General features: G+C 43.7%; 1 protein-coding gene, 1 long non-coding RNA gene and 1 pseudogene across 6 annotated transcripts in view; all 3 read left to right on the plus strand.

The window, feature by feature from the left end:
* The first annotated feature begins 5427 nt into the window (after positions 1-5427).
* LOC144133791 (tubulin beta-4 chain-like) lies at positions 5428-11163 on the plus strand (annotated as a pseudogene). Its single transcript, XR_013315105.1, has 7 exons — positions 5428-5518; positions 6222-6330; positions 7335-7445; positions 8363-8607; positions 8757-8960; positions 10384-10840; positions 10991-11163. The product of XR_013315105.1 is annotated as a tubulin beta-4 chain-like (transcript).
* Positions 11164-14517: 3354 nt separating this feature from the next.
* On the plus strand, positions 14518-21575 carry LOC144113203 (uncharacterized). Of its 2 annotated transcripts, none has more exons than XR_013310692.1 (6): positions 14518-14596; positions 14682-14753; positions 14847-14959; positions 17883-17933; positions 18617-18745; positions 20509-21575. It is a non-coding gene; the product is annotated as an uncharacterized LOC144113203 (long non-coding RNA). The 2 variants fall into 2 exon arrangements; XR_013310691.1 differs by having other exon boundaries at positions 14847-14918.
* A 1884-nt stretch (positions 21576-23459) lies between these two features.
* LOC144113202 (L-fucose kinase-like) overlaps positions 23460-25836 on the plus strand; it is a 29441-nt gene continuing 27064 nt past the window's right edge. For 2 of the 3 annotated variants that reach the window (XM_077646161.1, XM_077646163.1), the window contains exon 1: positions 23460-23540. The gene's annotated coding sequence lies outside the window, so the exon portion shown is untranslated. Of the gene's footprint in view, positions 23541-23762; positions 23861-24718; positions 24899-25836 lie in introns of all 3 variants that reach the window. The other variant, XM_077646162.1, reaches the window with a different exon arrangement.

The following is a 25836-nucleotide window of genomic DNA, read 5'->3' on the forward strand; positions in this document are numbered from 1 at the left end:
TCACCACCCTCAACCTTCTCTGAGAGAAACGGAGTTGCTCAAATTTGGAATATCGTCTCATTTCTACCACATGCAATCTACAAAAGTGGTAGTCACCGCCTGGTCATGGCCAATGCCTCTTGTGAGTATGCACGATTTTTATCAGGCCAACAACAACTGATATCTTTGCCTTCCTATTTTTAGCCGATCCTCTAGTGCGGGTACGGGCCATCTTTTGTAAGGGCAACAACAACAACAGCTACCCTGTATATCCTGGAGGACTAGCAGGAACTCATCCAACAAGTTCGCCGGGCGGCCAAGGCCAGTCGAATCCTGAAATGAGCAAACCACCCACCGAGCTTAAGGGAAGTCCCGCCATACGATCCTAATAAAGTTTCTTCTCTCCCTTGTATTTTCCCATCTGCCTCCTCCCATCATCATCATGTCCCGTCGTGACCCTCTTTTTTCTCCTCTTCCCGTTCCCCAGTGCAGAGTAGCAGGCCAGATATTTATTTTTCAGGCCAGCCTCTTTCTGTTCTTTTCTACCTCTCGAGCACTGAGAAAAGAAAGTAAAAGCTGGACATGACGCGTGCCAGCGCGTTCGCCCCTGCAGCCAGGTGTGAGCACCCCGTCTGGCCGGATGATATCCGCAACGAGAAAAAGTTCGTATTGTACTGCGCATATGCTCTACACGGCATCTATTACGTGAACTGAAAGTCTTACATATGGGCTCAAAGGCACATTTACCTTGGGAGAAACAGCCTGTAACGCTTTCTTAGGTGCTATCAAGTTGCCACGTGTAAACATAGGAAAACAGTTGAGGAAGAAGTTAGCGACGTTGCGGCGCAAGGCTACAGATACGTGGATGAGATGTGTTGCTTGTGCAGCGGTAGTCACTCCGCCACATATTCTAATTGTCCTGCAAGGGCTGAGGAGGTTAAGGTGCTGGAAGTATTAGAAAAGCGCCGGTGCTCAAGGCGCGAGGCTATGGCTATTGTTAAGGAAAGGACGTACGGGTACTCAAGTGTGGCAGCACGGCAGACGACTGCGGTCGTGGATTCAAGTCTGTCAGATGCGATTGCTGCAGCGGTTGAAAAGGCAATGGCCAAGGTCATGGATCGGCTAGTGAATTCAGTAACAGAGTGCATATCGCAAGTCATGGTGGCGCAAATGACCTCTTCAATAATGACCTCCAATGCTGCGTTCAAGTCATCCGTGGATCCTGCAGTACCTACTAAACTCAGTGCGGAGACACCTTCCCTTGTTTCAATGCAGCCGCAAAAAGAGCGCACGCCTCCAACTCATGTACCTGAAGACACGACCGGAGCAATTGATGGGTGTGTTGAGCTGATGGAGCTCGATGCTCGAGCTCAGAAACGTAGCCGGTCTCCTTTAGCTGTTGCTGGTCCGTCTAGCTCCCCTCAATCCAAAACAAAAAAGAGTAATTCAGGAAAAACTGGTCACCACAGCATTTTGGAAAAGGCAGTTGCTGCTGCAGATCTCTCGCCAGAATAGGGTCTCTGAGAGTCCTGCAGTGGAACTGCCGTTCCATTCAATCAGCTTTCACTGATTTAGTAACTCTTTCAAATCGATTTTCTCCTCATGTCATTGCGCTTCAAGAAACCTGGTTGTCGAAAGAGTTTTCATTTCAAATGGAACATTATCGAATTTTTAGAATGGACCGCCCATCAAGGGGGGGGGGCGGTTTGCTTCTGCTGGTTTCATCCAGAGTTTGTCACAAGGCACGATTGGTGTTTCAGCGGGTGGACGCTCACTGCGAAATTCAGGCAGTGGATCTTTCAGTTCCTGGTTTCCATCCCATTACTGTCGCAAATGTATATTTTCCATCTGGGGTTCATGACTCACGGCCATTAGATTCCTTACTCTCTGTCAGCAGATCACATGTGTTGCTTGTTGGGGATTTCAATTCGCATCACTTGTCTTGGGGTTATCGAACAGACCAGTGCGGTTTGCGTTTATGGGATTGGGCTTGTGTGAATAACCTAAACTGTCATAACTCGGGTTTTCCGACCTTTCTCCGTGGGCACTCCCGATCAGCATTGGATTTAACGTTTTCAACCCCAGGGGTAGCAGTTTCCTCCTGGACTCCGGTTGACTGTGCCACAAACAGTGACCATTTCCCACTCACTTTTGACATTGTGTGTCCGATGACTTCTATCGGCGGATTCAGTTGCACCCTAGTCGATTACAACAAGTTCAAAAGTTCACTCAGTTCAGAACTACACTCTTTGCCGAATTGGTCTCAGGAGAGCAGGGTGTTAGGCTTATGCTCTATTTTAGATCGGGTACGGAGGCAATCAGAGTTTACAGTGTGCGATAGCATAGGCACTTCTCAGAGCCCTTGGTGGAATGCAGAATGTTCAAAGGATTATAGGCGGCGCAAGGCAGCCTGGAAGAAACTTATCCATAATCAATGTCCCCGGAATTGGATCGATTATAAGTTTCTTGCAGCTACCTTCAAGCGCACAGTCGCTAGGGCAAAAGAACAATATGATGAAGAGAATTATGCCCATCTATCAAAATCTAATAACAGACAAGCCTTGTTTCGCTTTCTGAGGTCAAGGAACAGGCTGCCACCGCCTAACAACATCCCCTCTAATGTGCTGACTCCAGTAGAGCTTGCCAGGTCATTAGAAGAAATTGGCAAAGGCTTGGAACACCGTTTTTCGGCTGCGCTCTCTCGCCCACAACTGCTTGGGAATCACTATGATGATTTCCTTAATGTCTCGGTTTCTGAGCTCTCCCAGGTGATAAATCGGTTACCTTCTGCAGCTCCTGGTCCTGACCGTGTCACCTCTGCGATGATTAAAATACTGTTCGACGAATCCCCCAATACTATATTGGAGCTGGTAAATTACTCTATTAGTACCCCATGGATCCCGGATGTATGGCGTGTTTCTAAAATTATCCCGGTGCTTAAAAAGCCAGGCGAAGGGTTGGTCTTAGACAACATTCGACCAATTTCATTGACATCGAACCTGGTGAAATTGGTTGAACGCGTGCTGTATGGACGAATCATGCCCATTATTACTGAAAAGGGACTACTTAACCCCTGTCAGATTGGTTTCAAGCCTGGGTGCTCTATATGGTGTGCGCATACTGACCTCGAAAGCCGTGTCCGACTGGCGCGCCGGCGTCGACAGTATGCTGCGCTGGTCACTCTTGACATCTCGAAAGCATATGACAGTGTCGAACATGGGCCTCTGATGTACAGACTACGTGCTCTGGGATTGCCAAGTTATTTTGTGGAATGGGTGTCAGCTTTCCTGGCTGACAGAGAATTTTATTGTTGTCAACGCGGAGTTTCTACAAGGAAGTTTCATCAATCTAGAGGTGTGCCTCAAGGTGCAGTTCTCTCCCCTGTTCTATTCAACCTCTTACTCAGTTCGATTCCGACTTACCCTGACGTGACTACGTACGTGTATGCAGACGATATAGCTTTCTTTGCTGCTGCGAGTGATTTACATTCTGTGTATATGGTTTTACAGTCATATTTAAATTCCCTTGACCGATGGTTATCTGAATTACACTTAAGTCTTAATGTAAACAAGTGCGCTTTATTACCTTTTCCGGTTACTCAACAGGTACACATTTCATTGTCTTATCGTCATCATGTCATTCCTCAGGTATGTTCCCTAAAGTATCTCGGGGTAACTTATGATTCCTCTCTCTCTCTTGGCGGCCACATATAGATCAGGTTGCTGCGAAAGGGATTCGGGCGGTAGGCCTTCTGCGAAGGATGAGTAGCCCTCGCTGCGGTTTGCGCAGACATGCTCTGCTGCTGATTTACAAAATGTATATCCGGCCAATCTTGGAATTCGGTTGCGTTTTGTTTTCTGGAGCAGCTGCATACAAAATGCGCCCACTTCTGCTCTTAGAGCGAGAAGCTCTGCGCCTGTGTTTGGGCCTCCCTAAATACGTGGCAAACAATGTTTTGTATCTGGAAGCGCGGGTGCCGTCTCTTACTGCAAGGTTTCGCCTTTTGACAGTACAAACGTTTTTAAAGTTTTGCGACTCGGACCAGCATGCATCCGAGTTGATCTTCCTAAGGCAGCGAGCGGAGTTCTTGGGTGTCGGATGGTCTCGCCTTCAAACTCCCCAAATCTGTTTCGTTGAATCTTTGCTGGGCCCACTGAATGTGCGAATACCTGAAATTGTTCCGGTGCGGTCCATCCCTGCAAATGTGTCTATCATCTACGATGATATTTATCCACGTAATGCAAAATTACTGCCTTTCTCATGGTTAAATGGTATGTTGCAGGATTATTTGTCGACCTTCAGCTCACATGTTGCAATTGCGACTGATGGCTCGGTGTGTGCAGAAAAGGCAGGTGTAGGTATTTACTCCCAGTCCCTTGACTGGTCTTTTTCTCTCCGTCTCCAAGATTTCACTCCTATCTATCTGGCTGAGTTTCTAGCAGTGGTTCTCGCTCTGCGAAAGGTACCAATTTCTTTATCAGCAGTAATAATAATTACGGACTCGTTATCTTTATGCACTTCCCTCTCGGCGTCCACTGAATCGCAGCTCTTTCGGATTCTAAAATTCCTGATCCCTCCACACATCACATTAATTCGATTTCTTTGGGTTCCTGGGCACAGGGGTCTTCTATTAAATGAATCAGCTGATGCTTTAGCGAAGGCAGCCCTGAGTGGACCGATTGTTGACCCGCTTCCAAAAACTGCTTACATCACGGCGGCACGCTTCCGACGGTACACTGTAATGAACGAACTGGGTGCATCAGCGCTTGCTTCCTTGGACGACTTCCAGCACCTACTGTTCCCATGGAGAAGCTCAGTCTGGCGATCGCGCAATCTTGAAGTTTCCTTCACGAGGCTTCGCTGCCGAGTACCGCAACTAAATTTTTACCTATACAGGCCTGGTCTGGCGATCTCCCCATTGTGTCCGTATTGTGCGGAGCCGGAAACAATAGAGCACTTTCTTCTTTTTTGCCGTCGTTACTCATCGATTAGGAGGCGACTATTAGAAGTTCCAATACAGAATCTCAGTTTGCGCCTGTCTTCTGTGGTTGTTCTGTCTCTTGGCGCTTCTATGCTTGGCCATATCAATGGGAATGTTTGCTCTGCCGTTCAAAATTATCTACTGGAATCAAAACGTCTACCTTCATGATCTTTCGTCCTGCCCCTCCCATTATCAGCTTCTGTATTTCGGTTTTTACAACCACTTATAGTAATCCCTACCCCTTCTTTGCCTAAATTTTAGTTTGTATGCCCCCCTAACCTCCTGCAACCTCCTCGGCTACGAAAACTGTGCGATCCAAATTTTGGTAGGTCATCCCATGCTTGCCACATGCAACTGGTCATTTAAATAGTCACCGCCTGGTTATGGCCAATCCCCCTTGTGGGTATGTGCCATTGTGTGAGGTCAACAACAACAACAACAACCCCTGACACAGGCTGGCAGTCGGCACCTTTGCAGCTGAGTCGCGGAGTGGCATCCAACATGCGCGAAATAGTCCACATCCAGACAGGCCAATGCGGAAACCAGATTGGAGCGAAGGTAAGCCGCCTCTTTCGCCTCGGGATATTTCGTGGCTGGAGCTGTCGCGACTTTCTTACGAACTCAGTGCCTGTTCCGAAGCGTTTTACGCTAGCGATTGCGTTGCGGCCTTAACACCGTGCTCTAGGATGTAGTTTCAGGCTACGGGTTTAAGTACTTAACTTGTAAAAAAGTCATGGCTGGTAGTAGCCGCACTGCTTTTGTACTTAGTCGTGCCTTCTGTGCGTAGCACGTTGCGCCCCGGCGCAAGTGGAATCTCTGGTTCTTGACCTTTGTTTTCGAGTTGACATTTTACTTGCCGCTCGCTATTTGAGTTTCTTGTTGGTTTATGTCATCTACCTGAGCCTTTACCGTCGTTCTTGGCGGAGAGGAGACATGTAGCAGTCTTAGGCCCACTGACTGCCTCAAAAGGGATCACGCGGAGGCCCGGGATTCCTAAATGGAATTTTTTCCCGTATCGTCTAGGTTTCGCGCCTGACGCTATTCAATGGACTGAGGTGCTTTAGGCTCTGCCAGTTTTTCGCCATCAGGAAGGCTGATGATTATGAGCCCCAGAATGCCACCTAAACCGGTTTCAGCTATGATGTTTAAGGTCTTTGGAGTTATTTCGTGTTAGCGAATTCATGCCTCTAAATGTGCTTTGATAGTGGTCGCTGCTCACTGTGACACCATGATGAGTACCGATGTCTTTACACGTTTGCAGTTTTGGGAGGTCATTTCCGATGAGCACGGCATCGATCCAAGCGGAGCGTACTATGGTGATTCGGACCTCCAGTTGAAGCGCATCAATGTCTACTACAACGAGGCCCCCGGTACACGTCTTCTTGTATTTCGGTTGATAATTTCACTTTGGAACTTTCTCGTACCGTAGAGCGCGCTTTGCTCTTTAACGCTGTTAAACTGACCCCTGGCCTCTCAGCGGAGCATCTTGAGCGGCACGCCCTGTCGAGTTTTACACCGTAAAACCGATCGCGGATGATTTTGATTAGTCGCACTGAACGCGTCATGGCCTCTTCTGTTTGCGGCATGTTATGCCAGTGCAGTTGTTCAGGCCACATTGTTTTCAGCACACCTAGGTTCACTTCGAACGTTCTTCATCAAAAACGATTTTTTTCCTCACAAATCAGGATTGTTCACAATGCCGCTGACGGAGTCATGAATCATAACCTGGTCAGGTTTGACGATGACATACCGTTAGTCTCACCTCGACAAAGTTTCCCCGTGTTGTCGCGGGTGGGATAAAAGTTGTAACGCCATGTTTGGCAACAGTAACGTTGTTGTGCTTCAGTGGCTGTGGCGTTCGGCTTTAGCGTCATCGTGGGATCGAATCTTGCGGCAGCGGCCGCATTTCGATGTAGGCTAAATGTTAAGGCATGTGCTCGGTGATGTTATCGCACGTGAAACAGCCCCAAGTGGACCAAAGTAGTCCGTACGCCTGCATTACTGCCCCTCTGATAACCCAGTAGCGCCTTCCCAATTATAATACCATGTACCGCATTAAATGTTTAGTAATAGAGAACAAAAATGGCTTAAAGCAACGTTAATTGCAGTAACTATATTTTAATGCATTTAAATTGTAAGTGGTTTTGATACTCCAACCAAATTTAATAAATACTGTTGAAGCTACTGTTTAAGGATTGGAGGGGGAGGGGGTCTAGGGCTATTATAGTGCTGCTTTTATCAGCTGTCACATCTTTATTGTTAGCAGGATCTCTCTTCTTTGCTTCTTTTCTTATTTATTTGTGATGTACGCATGGCTTGTAACCACACAAACGTACTTTTGATGCACCTAAGTGATATTTATTTTTTGTTTGAGGAGGTAAATACGTGCCTCGGGCCATCCTGGTTGACCTGGAGCCGGGAACCATGGACGCCGTCCGCTCGGGACCCTTCGGACAACTCTTCCGGCCGGACAAATTCGTGTTCGGTAAGGAGTTGCTCGTCATTTCCTGAAGCAACATATTTAACTTTGCACCATTTCATCTTAAAGCACACTAAATCAGCACACTCACAAGAGCGCACGATATAGACTAAACTTTAATGCGCAGAACTGGCTAAAATTTGTGCCCATATCTCTGTACGCACTGCGTACCCTCGTTGAGTTCAATCCAGTCCAAGTGCCAGTCAGTTTCATGCAGCCACGAAATCAAGTGCCTTTGAGTTGAATATGAAGTCTTTTTTTATAAGTTCCGTTAGAAGGGTCCCCAAGACTCACGCGTAAGCTTGAAGGTTCAACACGACTTTAATGTGCAGCGAAACGGGCGTAAGTACGAGAGTGGCAATATATGTGCTTTTTCCAAAATAAGATTATATCCGCAGTTGGTACACCGCAGAACACAACGCCCCACATCACTCCAGCAAAACGGGTATGTGACATATTAATTAATGACTGGACTTAGTCCTCAGCGGGAGAAATCTGGCATAGTGCAAAAAAAATTAGGACAGCGATAAAAGATGGGTCCTGCAGAGAGCCTCCTTCTGTCCTCGTCTTGTCTGCCACATAGCTCTTTTACCAGAGTGACTTAGTGCCGAGATTGAGTTCTGAAGGCCAAGTGAAACATAGCCATCACTTCTTATAGTATTTACATGCCTGACAACTAACTAAACTAATCCACATGTAACAGCATCCTAATATTATCCAAACTTAACTTTACCTATGAAATGCGGTGTTTATCCCCCTATTGGCTACGGCCATCAGGCCACTTAAGTCAATTTTTGTTGCCTTTCTGGCTGCTGTGTGAAGTGTGTTTGGATAGTGGCTTTCCTTGATTGCATATTCCAGTACTGATTTTCTTCAGGATACAGTTTGTGCAAGTATACGCCTTTCACGACCTGCCCCTTCAGGTCAGAGTGGTGCTGGCAACAACTGGGCCAAGGGCCACTACACCGAGGGTGCTGAACTCGTGGACTCGGTGCTCGACGTTGTGCGCAAGGAAGCGGAATCCTGCGACTGTCTGCAGGGATTCCAGCTGACCCACTCCCTGGGCGGTGGTACTGGATCTGGCATGGACACACTGCTCATCTCGAAGATCCGTGAAGAGTACCCCGATCGCATCATGAACACCTACAGTGTAGTGCCCTCTCCAAAGGTGTGTGACATTATCTGCAGGACCCAATTTCAGCATCTTTGAAACAAATCAAACATGACATTTCGGCCTTGCTTTATAAGGCGTCTTCCTTGAATTTTGATTAGTCGTTATGCACAAAGTTCTCATTCTCTTCCTGCGGCTATCTCTAGGTTTCGGACACTGTCGTCGAGCCCTACAATGCTACTTTGTCAATGCATCAGCTTGTGGAGAACACCGACGAGACCTACTGCATCGACAACGAAGCACTCTACGACATCTGCTTCCGGACGCTGAAGCTCACGACTCCCACCTACGGAGACCTTAACCACTTGGTTTCTGCAACGATGTCGGGTGTGACCACATGCCTGAGTTAAGTATTTCGCAGCTTCGTTCAAGGGGTCACTTAAGCGCCTCATGCATGTTCATAAAGAGCCCAAAGAGGTCGACGCCATCCGCCGAATTACTAGTTCCGACGGCAGTGATCGGTTCATTATGGAACAAGCACTGCAAAGACAGCGGTCGCCAAGGTCTTTTACAAAATATTTAGAGTAATACACTACAGCTAATCTCCGTGTATAAAGTACATGTGGTGGCAATATTTTCAGAAAATACAATGACGAGCACGAAAGCAAATAAAAGCACCCTCACCATCCGCATAAAAACTAACAAACACCGCACCTGCTATAGCCAGCCAAGCAGCTACTCAAGGAAGCTTTGAAAAGAACTTCAAGGAAAGTGAATTCGGCAGCGGCAGCAATAACGAAAAGGCGGCTGTCGTCGGGAATAATGTAGCGGCGCCTAATTTATGGCATGCGATTGCACACATTGGGAATAAAATGGCCGTGTTTAACCACTGTACCTCAGAAAACTCATGAGGCGAAAAGGTAAATTAATGCCTCGCGCTGTAAATGATGAAAAACTACTCTGTTCAAAAAGCAAACATCTCAAACCTGTCGGAAATAATTTAGGTGTGTGTCAGTGGAGAACGCTTTTTGAACTTTTTCTCCTTTATAAAGCGCATATTTATCTCCTTCAGCTCCTTAATCCTAGCGTACAGGAACTCCATATAAAGCCTCACGTACAGTGAAATCAGTTATCCCCGTTTTCTCTTCGATAAATAGTGGCACTTTCTGAGGACGTTGGGAGCAGAGTACCACAATAGCCTGCTGAGCAGTCAGTATGGAATAAATACTGGTTGCCATTGTCGGGGGATGGTGTTTTAGGGCCTGGAGAACGATCACATAATTCTAAAGTGCCACGACAACCGGCAGACCGGTGAAGTTAATACCCATCGATGTTCTCCTAATGTAGTAATTTGCATAACCTTTGAAGCTGGATACGAAGCAGTGACCACGTGAAGAATCCATTTTTATTTTTTTTGTGATTTTGCCAATGAATCAAAACCAGCAACAGAAGAAATCATGTTATCTTGCTGGAGCTGGTTTTTTTCTCCGCCGTTGTAATTTGGCTGAGGCAAATAACAAGCATGCAGTTTTAATGTTCTCTAGAACAGACTGGCAAAGTGTAAACTATGTCACTTCTGAAATTTCCATGAGTTCTTTCTTTCATTGGGCTTCGTTGTCTGCACTGGCGTGAAGAGAACTGAATTTCAGATTTGATGACCCGATATTCAAAAGCTTTGAATGAACAGCGGCAACAATCGCGACATTCTACAAGATGCTGTAGCTGCTCCATAATCTTACCACAATCTTGTTCTGACTGCTCCCAAACAAGAGCGCCCAACATACCTCTGTAAATTCTCTCTCCCCTTGTGAGTTAAGCGGGCTTCTAATCAAGCACCGTCCCATTCCTCACAGATTTCCTGGGCAGCTGAATGCTGATCTTCGCAAGCTGGCCGTTAACATGGTGCCCTTCCCTCGCTTCCACTTCTTCATGACTGGCTTTGCTCCACTCACGTCCCGCGGCTGCCAGCAGTACCGGGCTCTGACTGTGCCGGAGCTGACGCAACAGATGTTCGATGCCAAAAACATGATGGCTGCTTGCGACCCCCGCCACGGTCGTTACCTGACAGTTGCTGCAGTCTTCAGAGGCCAAATGAGCATGCGGGAAGTCGATGACCAGATGCTCAACATCCAGAACAAGCACTCGGGTTACTTCGTTGAATGGATCCCGAACAACGTAAAGACAGCTGTCTGTGACATACCGCCTCGAGGTCTGAAGATGTCTGCTACTTTCATTGCGAACAGCACAGCCATTCAAGAGCTTTTCATGCGGATCTCCGAGCAGTTTACAGGTGACCATCGTGTTTGATTTGAACGTGCTTCTTAAAAGCACATGCTTTCATTGTAGGTACCCATTGCTGTCGATTTTCTGGAACAGCGCATTTTCGGGGACAGTTCTAGGAGTGTGACCCCGCCTGCTTGATATATTATTTTTTTTGCAGCTATGTTCCGCCGCAAGGCCTTTCTGCACTGGTACATCGGAGAGGGCATGGACGAGTATGAGTTCACCGAGGCAGAGTCCAACTTGAACGACCTGGTGTCAGAATACCAACAGTACCAGGAGGCCACAGTTGAGGACGAGGGGGAATTCGAGGAGACCCAGGCAGAGGCCTAGTTTTTTGTGTGCAGTGCCTTTTTTCTTTCGCTTTACAATAAAGTGTTTGTTTGTCATGGATCGTTCTTTTTGAGCCAGGTGCTTGGGCACTTTAGTATGTCGTAGGCTCGGACTGCGTCACAAGGATGGTCACGCAAAGCAGCTAAACCTTACTGTATTGCAATGTGCGCACATCTGTAAATAGCCGTGTGACCGGCGTTTTCGGCATTTTGACGAAACTCTAAAATCTGTTAAAATCTTCTCATCGAACCACATTTAGAGCGAACGCAAGGTGATCTTAAGGAAAAGTTTTGATGAGCTATTATTGGTCTCGGATACTTCCTGTCTGATGATGTGGCAAATTCTTTGTGCTGTCGAAACTGGTATGAGACAGCTGGTTTTTAGAACATCGCTACGGAGAATACATTTTGCTTATTCTCAGTGTTACTTGACTGAGGTTTTTTTGGCGTATTATCTAGCCATCATCTTTTGTCTCATTTTTAAAAAAATTTCAGTGACTGGATCTTCGTCAATACTAGGACGACCGAATCACTTTCCTTGAGAGGCTTCTACTTGAGGGAAGGAAAACACGTTGAGAAGACGCCGACAGGACATCAAGTAGCATTTGAGGCTGCTTGACCAATTCATTGTTCAGCGATAGTCAAGCTCCTCGGGGCTGCTGAACCTGTAGCGATCGAACCACAAGGCCCATATCTCGTCCTTCTGTGAGCGGCATAGCCCTAACCCGGGACGCAGCGCAGAAAGGTTCGTCGCCAAAGGCTTTGGCGATTCGCCACTGTGAGGAGCCCTCAACCCTTAATACTCAACGAACATTGCCCGTGTTCAATTCTGCGCTATTGATTCAGAATCCCTTAGCGTGGTGTCCACAGAAACGGAGGGCAGGTGCTTTGGAAGCCACGCGAGCTTTCGTGATCTGAAAGCCCTATGGTTGGAGGCGGGAGCGATATTTCCGGCGAGGGCCTGGGGTAAACAGCTCTTTGTCTCTATAGCAGTTTAGCGTCAGCATCACCAGCTCTTAACGTGATAGCGGTAAAGGCCCCGTTCACCCGAAAATCCAGTGCCGATGTTCGTGTTTTCGGTGTTGTGAGTGAAAACTCGCAAGCTCTTGATTGCCCAGGTATTGAATGCCCAAGTATTTTTGGATGCAAAATAGAGAACGACCGTTTGCATATATGGTAATTAACCGATTGCGCTACCGCGTTATACCCTTAGGGCGGAGCTTAAGTGATCCTTCCAAGTTTTGCATGGCAGGTAGGAAAGCGCTTCCTGATGTTCCTGGGGGGCTCAATTATGTCTCCGTAGTACGTTTGCATTACAGGATAGGTTCCCACTTCGTCGACTACCGCTTGGTTTTATGACCGCGAGCTGTGGCGTCCGTGATTTGATTCCCGGTGGGTAGAGCCCATGTCATGGTAAGTGGTTCTCAGCTGGTACCCCCATGGCAGAATATTTGGGAATCCTTCTCGGTAGGGCTACCGCTGGTGTTATTAGGACTGATTGTCTGCGAGTCGAGGTTACTGTCAAGGATCTGTGCCATCTGTTGCCGTCGGCGACTGCGACGATTTTCGTGGTAAAATAGCATCCAGGTCGCGGCAGTGTAACGCGAAATTCGGCGACAACTCGTGCACTACTGGATTGGAACTCGTTGCATTTTTATCGCCTTACCGTAATATCCGGTATACAGTCCGCACGCAGTGTATAGTCCGCAACGCACAATTTTGGCTGCATATGGATTGTAAAACTCTTATTTCCTACAGTTTGAGAGGCTTTAGGCCCCTCGCCTGAACGACAGCCAGAATGTCCTGACTTGTGGCGGCGTCTTCGGCCAGTTGTACAACCTTTGTCTGAATCATCGATAGGTGCTGAATAGGAGAGCCTCCCATTGGTCAAGCGACAGAATTTTTTTTCCCTCCAGGGGGGCAAAAGGGCATTTCCAATATATATGGTTGAGATCCGCGTTGTGGTGACATAGCTTGCACACATTTGAATATTGTGACGGATAATCAAGACTACACATAACTGGGTTCTGGAATGTATGAGTCTGGAGACAGCTGCCAAGACAAAAAAATACTACACTTTCCGCACTCGTTACAACACTATCAGAATCAGGCGTGCGAACAGCACATAAAATTATATTTGGCGCAGTTCAAGTATCACAAAACGTGGCAATAGAGTAAGCTTCGCGAACTTTGTGCCACATTCAGCGATGCTGAAAAAGAAAAAAATGCTGTGCAGTGCATATATACAGATGGTCCGCAAAGCGCAAAATATAATTTTTTTAGCATGTATAACTCGCAGACTGTATACCAGAAACAATAGTATATGTTACAGAATTTCTGCCCCCCCCCCCCCCCCTAAAAGAGCCGCTCTCTCTCTCTCTCTCTCTCTCTCTCTCTCTCTATATATATATATATATATATATATATATATATATATATATATATATATATATATATATATATATCAAATTCTTTCTCAGTATACAGGAAATGCTAGGCATCTCATGGCAAGGAAATGTGCTACAGATTAGAAATTACGACCTACACTGCGCTCATCATCCTCGTCCGTAGCGTTTTCCTCGTTCCATTCACTGACAAGCACAAGGCACTCCGAGCGTATGCAAATTCTAAAGCTTCATTTGGGTAAGCACAACGAATGAATGAGTCAAATAACATTTATTTACTTACATTCAACCGCATAAACGAACAGTTCGATCAGTGTTTATATTTTTTAACGGCAAGCTCATGATTCACCCAAAGATGAGGAAGACGAGGTTTGCGACGTTCCGCGATGTGTTCATCTCTAAAAACTCAAATTTCCTTTAAATAATATAAGGTACACTTTTTACGCACTTCTTGGCCTTCGCCGGATTCTGAGCTGATCCCTCTTTATGGGAGTGAGTCATTAACCTTGCGAGACCAATGACAACCAAAGACGGTTGACCACAAATCACCAACTTCTTCAGTGCAGATGCCCGCCGCGGTGCCTCAGTGGTTAGGGCGCTCGACTACTGATCCGGAGTTCCTGGGTTCGAACCCGACCGCGGCGGCTGCGTTTTTATGGAGGAAAAACGCTAAGGCGTCCGTGTGCTGTGCGATGTCAGTGCACGTTAAAGATCCCCAGGTGGTCGAAATTATTGCGGAGCCCTCCACTGCGGCACCTCCTTCTTGCCTTCTTCTTTCACTCCCTCCCATGTCCCTTCCCTTACGGCGCGGTTCAGGTGTTCAACGATATAGAGACAGATACTGCGCCATTTCCTTTCCCCCAAAACCAATCATTATTATTATTAAACGAGAAAGCGAAACCAATCAACAGCTGATTCGTTTGATCAACTGGGTCACCCCAATCCAAGCCAAGGCGAGCAAGTGTTGGCGGTCTTTCAAGGCTGTTCGAGAGATGTGTAGTTCGACGTTTTGCAAGCAGCAAAGTTAAGGTGCCAATCGTCTCCGTGTTTTCGATGGTGTCATGTGCTGCTTAAACAACAGCTTATAAGATCTGTCTTGTTTCCATAATTTCAGCATAATGTGCAACTTTGACTGCATTGTGGTGACCTGGCTCTTCTCTCAAATGGGCGGCTGCAATTGAAGCAGGTAATGCGTGGCAGCAAATCTACTATTCCTCGCCGTTTGCAGTGTTTTCACTTTTTGTTTTTATGCATGAGGCTTTATTTTCACCTTTTCCAGAACTCCGCGTACTCCAAGCACGGAACATTATTTCCGAAGCAGTCAAGATTCTCACCGTCGAAGACCCCGCAAGTAATATCGGCAGCGGAGCTGCTACATTGAATGCGCTTCTGGTAGAGACAGAATTTTTGAGTGCACATAATGGATTTACGGCAAATATACGCCTGCTCACAACCGATTTTATGATACAGGGTGCGGATTTTACTAGCGCACATTGTTTCTGTAAAGTTAAGCGAAACCATGACTTCCCACATGAAAATGGAGGCACTATTTCCAGTTGAATTTCCATCTGGAGTGGCTGGAAAGGGCAGTTCCATTTCAAATTCTAGCTGGAAATAAAAATTTTCTTGGTGGAAAAAAATTTTACAACTGGAAGCAAAAAAATATTTTAGCTGGACACATTTCCAGTTCCATAATTTTCCAGTTGGAATTTAATGTTTTCCAGCTGCAAAAGGGCATGATTTTCGGTTCCGTAATCCAGCAGGTAATGGAAACATTTTCATCTGGGTTTACAAGGATGTCTAGGCTGCAATTGTTAAGTGCCATGCGTGGACAGATAGCGGCTATAAAAAAAAATTGCCTGTCTTGAAGTTGACTGCCATTACCTATCTTGAAGTTTGCTCATTCCGTTGTGCCATAAGCATCGCCTCTCAGCAGCTGATTGCAATTTAAATGGTTTTTTTATTACTCCATCAGGACTGCTGCAGCACTCAGTGAAATTGTAGCCGTTCCTATATTATTCCGCATACAAGTACGTGTTGCAGGGTGGTGACATAGGTATTTCAACTTTGTAGTGCCTCAGATGTTTGCAAGAAGGGGGATGTGGCTGAGATGGGTTTGTTAAAAACACAGTTTATTGTGTCAAAAAGGAAAACAGCAACACCGACCGAAAGTTGTTAGAAATGTTAAGACATTTCAGCAGCCATACAGAAGCTTTGGTCACATAATGTCTTGCCTTGACCAGCGTTTCTGTTTTCCTTTTTGACATGAATTTACTAGCAGACCAGACGAGATGTCATCAAACCTTACATTTCAGAATGTCTTGTACGCCTGATTCCCCAAGTTGTTTTTGCTGTCACAGAAATTGGGGACACATTGAATGGGGTAAGGGAACATGATAAAGAGAGTGTGGCATCAGTGGAAAGAATACAAATTGAATGAAAGAAATCATACTAGATGTTTCTTAATGTTTTGAATCACTGTAATTACATACTCAGCATGGGGTGGTAGGGAACACAATAGTGCATGAGAAAGGGGTGCAGAGTCGGGTGGGCAGATGAGGTTAGGAAATTTAGGAGGATTGCATGGCTGAGGTTGGTGCAGTATAGGGCTAGTAGGAGATCATTGCAGGATGCCTTTGTCCTGCAGTGGACATAGCTGGCCAGATGGCTGTGGCACTGAATTAAGCCTGCAGTTGTTCATTATATCCTTTTCTTGAAGCGCAGTCGTTCACAACATGTTATAATGCGCATGCCTTAAAGAACACCACAAAAACAGTCATGAAGGCCGCCATCTTACGCCAAGCGGTGAGAGGTGGCTCGGAAGAAAAGAAAGGTGCAGTAACTTCCTCATTCAGGGATTCAGGGTCAATGCCTGAACCAAGCCATGGGGGAGGGGTGGAAGGGGTGGAAAGGAGAGAGAAAAGTGTGTAGTGGAAGCTGTCAATGCGAGTCAAAGCTTCGATATTCGTATTGCTCTCACATGCTCATGGGTCAGCCACACAGTTATAGAACCTGTCTTCTCATACTCAACGCTTCCATTCCACTGCAAAAACCTCTGATTGAGTATAGTGCGTGCATTGCTTGGGCTAAACCCCCTGTGCTCAAGGCAGGTAGTTCAGAGAGTTCTAGCCTTTGAGCACTGAAAACATGTACAGCAGAGCAAATGATCGAATAAACTATAAAGTTCAGGTCACAGGCAACCTAACAATCACTTTGGGTGTGTACCTGGACTGCCAAGGCCACTTAACATTTCCTCGCAATAGCTGCCATGTAGCACTGATGGCAGAGTGCCAACTTCAACAATGACATCTCCAAGATGGAGAGCTCGCTGTTCATTCACAACATGGAGAATACTTTCAACCTTGAGTTATTCAATAAGCGAAATGTGTTCGCTCGCCATTTGTGGAAGAACAAGTATGAATAGTGTTTTCACAAAGCATTTCCCTAAACACATCTCAATGCCTCACACTAACTACATTAGGTGTCACATACGCCTGCTAGGGCCTCTGGTGACTCATATCTTCATTTCTACATGTGCAAACACGCTTCACATATTTCTGCATTCACATTCTTTATTCTTACCGATGCCTTTGAAACATTGATTGCCTATAATTTTTTGCAGCGCTCTGTGTGTTTGCTTACAAATTGCTTTAGAATTAAAATACAGTGTAGTATGGTGCTTGGGCTGTTTACCTTTGTGAAAGCAAATTTGCCCTGAAATTTCTACTGGAGCAGTTTTTCCACTTTAAGGTGTAAAATACTTTGAGACCGTAGGTGTAGAAAGTCTATAAAAAAGACTCAGGGCTCAGTTAGTGTTCTTGCTCTCTCTTTCTCTTTCTTGTTTTCCTCATTACAAGAATTTGAGTTACAATGTGTCTTTATGAACTTGTAAAGTGTGACTGTGCACAGATGTAGCATGCTAAAGACACAATGGCACAGACCGAAATTTTTTTCACAAGGCATTAAGATGTCCATAGCTCTACGGGTTTAGATTAAGGTGAAGTAAAATTGCCGTATACATGTCAATTATCACAATTTTGAGGAGGGCCGGCTTGCACAGGGGGGTTCTCCCTCAGCTCCACCCAATCTTAAACTCGCTGTGACCCTGTCTCGGTACACAGGTTAGATGCTTTTGTTGTTGCAAGAGAAAGTCCTGTGAATTACTTGGTCAAGATTTAAGATGTTGTGAGGAATTAATTTCTGGAAGCAACTGCAAAATTTTATTTTCTCTAATGCAATATATCATTCTTCATTAATATGTCATTCTACCAGTAAAAAGGAATGTCCTAACATTATCATATTATTTGTTTTACAGGTAGTGTCTCCTGATGTGCTTCACAAAAGTCAAATTTTGATCCTGCATCATGTAAGATGTTTGGTGTTATTACACAGTTTTAACATCACTGCGTTATTACTATTTTTTAGCATTTTGTGCAAGTTTCATAGTCTGGACATGTTCAAGTCAGTATACTGTTATAACCGTAATTTCTGGTATACAGTCCAAGGGATATACTTGCTTAAAAGTTCAAATTTTGTGGTTTTCAGACTATGGGCGTGGACTGTACAACATTTTTCAGTATCGCTGAATATGATGTTAAATTCCTAACGCTTGTTCTATTACGAGGTTTAGTGCAATGGTTATACGCATTGCTCCTGTGGGCCATGTGCCAAGTGCAAGCAGACTAGTGAAAAAAATTTTCATCTCGCAAAAATTGAGCCTTACATCTATGTGTTGAGTGCAGACTGTATACTACCTCGTTTGTTATTCTACTTTTTTTTTTACTTTTTGTCATGCAACATTTATTTTTCTCTGCAGTGCTGTTAGTATTAACCATAATAGGTAGGTGTTGACCTGTAGTCATGCCTTCCAGCTCCAGTAGTAGTAACTATTGGTTTTTATATAATGCTAGTAGTCTGTAGTATTGATGTTGAATTTTTAGCTAAAAGTGCAGTGTTTTGCCATAAAACTGGTCTTGGCAATATTTAATGGTAGTATAGAATGACAAAGCACTGAAAGGTTTTTTTGTGTGTGTATACTTCACTCTGCAGAGTAGGGAGTATGCTCTGGAACCATGTGGAAAAGCATTTATGAGCATGCCTGAAATTCATGCAGCTTCCACTGACCAAATTACCGGTCACTCTTCCAACCTTGAGAACCTTCTCAACATTGTCTCTCAGGTACCAAATTCCTGCATACTTTTGTATCGTAGCAACTTTGGTAATTCAGTATTACATGAAAATTTTGTTTCAACTCTCAATCATTCCAATGTAATATTTTAAATGCTGATGCCTATTTCATTCTTGCTTGGTATATGTTGCAGTGATCTGGATGAAAATAGGTTAGGTAGAATGGCATAGGCTTGGGCAGGTTGGTAATTTGTTGTAACACAGTAAGCATAGCGTGGGAAGAACGCAGGACAAAGATGAGAAACATCATCACAGGCGGCCATCTGGCAGCCCATTGCAAAAAATGTGATGCAGAACCACCTTGCCATCCCCTGTTCGATAAGACCGTCATTTTTTATCCGCACCATAATGACTTGACTAGAGAAATCAAGGAAGAGTGTGAGATAGCATGGGCAGGAGATCAATGCGTCAGCAGGCCGTCTGTGGAATTATCAAGGAAAGAGCTCGATTTCATGGCATGATGGCATGTGGCGATTTTGTTATGTTTTTTTTTTTTCATCTTCTTTCCATCAGCTGTATCAGTTGCATATATATACTCCTGGTCTGCAGTAAATCCGCTGTGTTTAAAGTTAGTGCTTCTCCCGTCTCGTCTTCGTTCTGAATTCTTCCCGTGCTGTGCTTACTGTTTTAAGTTAGGTAGCGCGCAACTTTCAGCCTAGCCATATCTCACTCTAATTGAGTTTTCCTAGTTTTTTTCTGATGCAGCTCAAGCTCGCTTTGCTTCCTCCAATGTCAGATGCAAGAAAATGGCCCTCCAGGAGTTTGGGTGTGCATGATTCTGACCAGCACTGATGTCGCTGTGGTTGCCTTTTTCAATTAATCATTAATGGCTTCTTGTGCACCAGAACTGAGGGGCCAGTTGCGAAGCCCGCTGTGGTGTGGTCCCCAGGTTAATTTCCTTCACCTTACATTTTTAATATGCTGTTAAGTCTCTGCAACTAAAAGTTTTGCCTTTGCATTTCTCCTGCTTCAAAATATGGTCACTTCAGCTCAATTCAAACTTATCACATTGTGCTCAGTATAAGAATGCCACATATAACCACTGAGCAACTGTGGTTTGTGGTCAACTTCAGTGAAACCTTTCTGGCTCTTTTAATTCCTTGAATTTTTTTTGTTTTGACTTATTAACTGCATTATTGCTATTCAAAGGCAATAATGTGCTTCAGTAATTTTTTAGTCGAGTGCTATTGCTTGTTGCTTGCCGCGTTTGTCTGTGTAATAGGCATGTAGCTCAGAAACTCTTTTTAACGGTGCTACACACGACTGCTCTGTGGCTTCCATTTTTCAGCCAAGCAAACTCATAAGCCTTTCATTCTTATCCATGTAGATTGAGGAATCAAATTTGCTACTGATGGCATCCTCCTGATTGATTTCTGCTAGCATTGCATTAATAATGAACTGAATATTGGCCTTGTTTTCTATATAAAAAGAACTTCCAATTCCGAATTGAATTCAAGGTTACAGGCACTCTAACCCTATCTGCTGTTCATGATTTTTGTCAATGATATGGACTTCCTTGCATGTATAGCGCCTCATTGCGTGCATTATTGCTGCGCAGTACAAGTGACAATACACTCCCATGCTAAAGCCATTTATACTAATTCTTCTCTTGGTGAAAAGCCTTCTTCTGTCTTTTTGATTGTACTGTTGCAGTCCCAAAAATAACACTGCATATGATAACATTCGTGCATACTGTAAGCTGATTTTCTCTGCCAACATTTTGTGATGCTGTAGTTGTATATTTTCTTATGCAGCTGTCAACTGGCGCTCTGTGAAAGATTGTCTGCTGATTTGTTCTGCAAGTGATCCTGATTATGCTACAAATCATGGTGCTGTAATGGTGAACAGTGATGCAAGACATTCGAAATTTCTTTAGTTCATCGAAGGAAGTTCAAGGGCTAAGCAGCTGTAAAAGTGAAGTGAAAGGCAAATTTTTTTTATGACTTGCACACGCCAGGTTGCTCTTTGTTGAGCTGCCCTAATAACTGAAAGGTTCTATTCCAACACAAAAGCAAAAAAACGATAAAAAGAGACGGAGGACAACTGCATACAATTTTTGCTGACTCTTTGCGGTTATGTTGATGTTTGTCCAGCAGCAAAAGATGCATTTATTGCCGAGTAAATTGGATTAAAAAATTTTACCACAACTCAATTCAAACTCGTGATGTCAAGACTGGAAAGCACTCCGTAATTGCCATTTGGAGGTAAATGGCTGTGCAGCCTAGCCTTGGACATCCGCGCACAAAAAACTGTCTTGTCGCACTGAAATTTGCTTGCGAGAACAGCCAGTGGTGGCTACATCTGTATTTCATTTTTTGGCATTTCCTAGCTTTAAAAGCTCTAGTATTTTCAATGAAAGTAATGTCTTTGTCATTTGTGTGGAGTAATCGCTTGATAAGAAGCCAATTTTAATTTGTCCTCGGTGTTTTCTTAAGGGTTAAGTGCTTAATGCTGTAAAAGGGAACTCTACAAGTTCTTGTGCTTTTTTTTTGCATTTAATGCTACGTTTTGTTTTCCACTTTTCATGTATTCCAGTGATAAAATTATTCACGTTTTTTATGTTGTTAAGGTGTTCGCTATGCTCCAGTAGCTTCATGTTCCTTTTGTAAGCTGCTGCTTCTCTCAGAGTAAATGACACCTTGTGTGGTGATGTTTTCGCATATTTTCAGGCTGCCGTGAAAGTGCAAAGAAGCCAGCATTAATAGAAATTGGTGTCCTTGGCATTCATTTGCAGTTTTTTAAGCGGGGACATGGCTTTCAACACCAATTTTCATATTTTTTGATGGATTTTGATTAAAATTTTTTTGCATGTTAGCCATGCTTTTAAACTTAAATGCACAAAATTTCGGCATTATGTCTGGTGAACTATTGTTTATACACTTATTTTCTCTTCTGCAACTTGTGAATCGCCTGCCGACTAGACAAAATGTGGCAGGTGACTGATTCAGTATTCACTGTATCTCTTAATGCATAGTACACGTGATGACATCCTTTTTTTTCCACAACGCAATTTTTTTTTTTTCACCTTTTACAATGCGCTTGTCATAGACATGTCTAAACTGTAAACAAGATGTCACACCAAAAATTTGCAATCCATCAAAATAAAAAAGCAAGAATGTCATCCCATTGAGCGGAGTTCTGTGAGTACAACGAAACAGACGGGATAAAAAGAGGCAAAACATTCATGAAGAAATATTCTGCACAAGGTGAGCATCTAGCCAAAAAAACCAGAACAGAGAGAAAGAGAGAGAAACGGAAAAAAACGCAAATATTTTTATAATTTCTTCAATATGCAGTGCCACCATGATTCATGAAATAATTTTTTAGTGTACTTCCCGGTGGATTTCAGTTGCGAAACTTCCGGACAACATAGAAAATGAGGCATATGAACAGATACTGTGATTTTCAAAAAAAAAAAAAAATTTTGCCCATTTTTCACCAATTGAAAGCCATATCCCCTGTTAATTGTACCACTTGTTAGCTGTTTCTTCGCGAGATGCTTGCGTCTTTCTGCTACTGTCTCTTGAAGACATTATTGCCCACACTTAGTGTGAAGATATGAAAGGTAGTCATCTAATATGACTGAGTTTGTGCGTAGCAGTGAAGCCTTATGGATTTGGTGAATTCATAAATTGCGAACATTTGGGATATGTTTATTGCCTACCTCTTAGTGCTGACTACGGAACTGTATTATGATTTATGTGATAAAGTTGTTGTCAACCCTTGCCACAGATTTGCAGCAGAAATAAATTACTACATCATTCACCACTTAGATTCTCATCACTTCTTAGTGCAAGTCACACTAGGGAAAGTGAAAGTAGTATCTGTTGTTTCACCAGCAAGCAGCAATTTCAAGACAACTGTTGCTCAAATTAAGCTATACGAAAGGGGCCCAGTAGGTCATTCAGTTTTCACTTTGTTTTTCTTTCTTTTTTTTATTCAGACAGTGGTCTTCCATTTTAGGTAAACAACCACATGATGAAATGCTATTGCACCAGATACAAGTGGAGACAACAAAATTCTGTGAATCTGGCTGTGGTTTTCTACAACTTATGCCCTCTTTAACAACATGGATCAAGACAGTGCTATTCATTTGGACCTCAAAAATGACCTTGTTGAAGCTTCCCCATATCGTTCTGACATAACCCCACTTAACTTCTTCTAGTTCTCATTAAGAAGCATTCACTCCATTGGGTGAGCAGTTCTAGCAGAACAGATACCTAGTCATCGCAGTGCTCAAGAATTGGCTGGGTTAACTGACAGATGACATTTTTTGAACTTCCATGAAGTGTTGGTGTCTCATATGGACTATACTTGTATGGCTAGTGGTGGTATTGAAAGACTACAAATTTGAATGGAAAAGTGGTGACACTTGTACGTAAATCAGTCAAAATTAAACTTTTGGACCTCTTCATGTAAGCTAATTTGTACATATGTTATTATGTTAAATTATGAAGTCTTTTTTTGATTGATCTATATATCGGTCCTAATATGCCGAGTTTTATTGCAAAATTTGCCTTTTCTTGCTGCATCTTCTTTTTGCATTGGGAAAATGTAAAACTCAGCAAATTTCAAGTATCTCTTTGTACTTTTATAATAAAAGTCAGGTCAATTATTACATTAAGTATATTTCAGTACCTTGCTGCCAACTTTCGTCTGTCACATATCATATTTCAACATTGCAATTTCTGTATTCTTATTTTCAGGTGTTGTTTCGAACATCCTGTATTGTGGAGCATTAGAGGCCTTGCATAACTATACTCGTCCTGACGGCACGGTTCTTGTTGTAAGTTTGTGCACTCGTTGCACAGTGGCAATTCACCAATTCTTTTTTTCCTAAGTTTTGTTTTATCATTGTGACTTCGACTCCACAATTTCTTGCCAAATATTGCATTCTTCTTACAAGGGTGTCCTTTCTTAAACTGCATAACTGCATTTTTTTTGTCTAGTCTCAAGCAAGGACTTATTAATAGATAATAAACCTAATCTTTAGCGCAACTCTTTCCAGATTTCTGCCCATGTGCGCAAGTATCCTCAAGATTATTTAATACAGCAGGCCTCATACATATGGTTCATTATCTTTTAAACGTTTTATTTTATTCAAAGGTGTGTATTAGGACTTTTTCACCTTCATGAATTCTAGTATTCTAGTTTACATAGCTACAGCAGGTTATTTTTGGGAAAGGGTTTTTTTTTTTTCTTCATCAAAAATTCATAAGCTCAGAACTATTCAAAATGCGAGTGCCACTTTGTTATAAGCAAATAAAGTCAGTGTCTTTAGGGGCAGGGGGAACACAGGACAGCATAAAGGTCAAGGGTAGGAGTGGAATATAAAATGATGGCTTGATTTCCTTGTTCATGACTTCATGCTTACAGTAACAGCTTAAAGCATTGGGGCCCAAAATTTTGGAAGCTTCTTTTTCTGTGCTATATATTTCAGAAAATACTGAACCACAGTTCTTAAGGTTTTTCAGAAATTCTAACATTGTCTTATTTTTTTTATTACGGGTGGCTGCTTAATCACAAGTATTTGCTTGAATTTACAACTTATTCTTTTGGCCTAGCTTCCAGCAAATCTGTTCAATCAAACATGAGAAAATATATGTGTTAAGCATTATTTCTAGGTTGGCGTAGTAGTGCATCTAATTGCGATACCAAAAAAAGAACTTCAGTTTCTTTGCCACATTTTTCTTATCTTGCCTTTCTTGTCACTATATGTGGCTAAACCAATGGTAATATATTTGCCCTTAACATTAAGCTTTTTTAAGAGTTCTTTTAAGAGCTCTCTTAGCAGTGCTCTTAAGATTTCATCCTGCGAGGATGTACATAGTACACGTCTAGGTATTGAATTAGGTGAGGTAATTTTCTGGACTCTGTTTTACCGAGTTTTGCTTGCTTGTTACTTGGGCAGAGCTTTTCCTAAAGTTTTTTTTTTTTTAAAGTCAATGAGCATCTGTTTTCTAGGTGTCCGGCATGCTATTTTTTTCTGCTGAGCTGGCTGAGAGCCTACTGGCTCTACACTCAATGTCCCCCTTGGATTGCTGTACGTACATGGGTGTTGACAGTGGAGCCGAACCAATACAGGTTGGCATAATCACAGTTTAGCATCATGGCCCAGAGACTGCTCTTTCTTTCCTAAAGCGTGTACGTATATTTATGTAGTGCACATTAGTCTATATCCCGAAATAGTTGTGTCATCACAGCTGTCACGTTCATCATTTTTCAGGTGCACAATAAGTGTCATAATTTTCCTTATTCATCTCCTTGCAATCATTTTACACCTCTGCAGTGAATTAATTTTTTGTAGCGTGCCCATTTTACTAATACGATATTTTTACAGACTTGCAAAAATAGCCATTGAAGTGGCGCTTTCAGACTGCTTACAAATATATTAGCCTTTTAAAGTGACGGCTGTTAAGCACCTATTCCTAGGTTTTGCATCGTAGTAGTACAGCATTGTCTATCGTAGTCGTAGGCATAACCGGCAGGTGCATTGCCATGGCAGCCACTTGGAGGGTGATTACTGTGCAAGGAGAAAGGTATCACGTGAGTGGAGAAATGCGTAACCAGGGGGTGGTTACTGTAAAGGAGGAGGGTGTCGGGGGACGGGGAGAATCCCCAGCTGGAGGATGGTTACCCTGGGAAGAGGAGAGTATGACAGAGCGTAAGAAGGCGCAACCGGTTGGCGGTTGGCGCAGAAAGCACCCGGAGGGTAGTTACTCTGGAAGGACAAGGAGTGTTACCATGGAAGGAGGCTTTATGGCGAAAACGTAGGAAGGCGTAACCAGAGGATGGCTACAACGGTAACCGCCCGGAAGGTGGTTACTTTGCAAGGAGGAGGGTGTGGCGGAGAAATCCCCAACAGGAAGATGATTACCATTTTTTACCATGGAAGGAGGAGGGTATGGCGAGAGCATGAGAAGGCACACCCGGTACTTGGCTGCCATGGGAACCCTAGAAATATACAGATATGAGGTCGCTTGCATTTTCTCTACCACAACATATCAGATACCGTAACAGCTGTCACCGAATCTTGCATTAACCAATGGTAACTGTCCTGTAAATTTTTTGTTAACAGTTTT

This window comes from Amblyomma americanum, chromosome 1 (assembly GCF_052857255.1).
Source record: "Amblyomma americanum isolate KBUSLIRL-KWMA chromosome 1, ASM5285725v1, whole genome shotgun sequence".
Taxonomy (NCBI): Eukaryota; Metazoa; Arthropoda; class Arachnida; order Ixodida; family Ixodidae; genus Amblyomma; species Amblyomma americanum.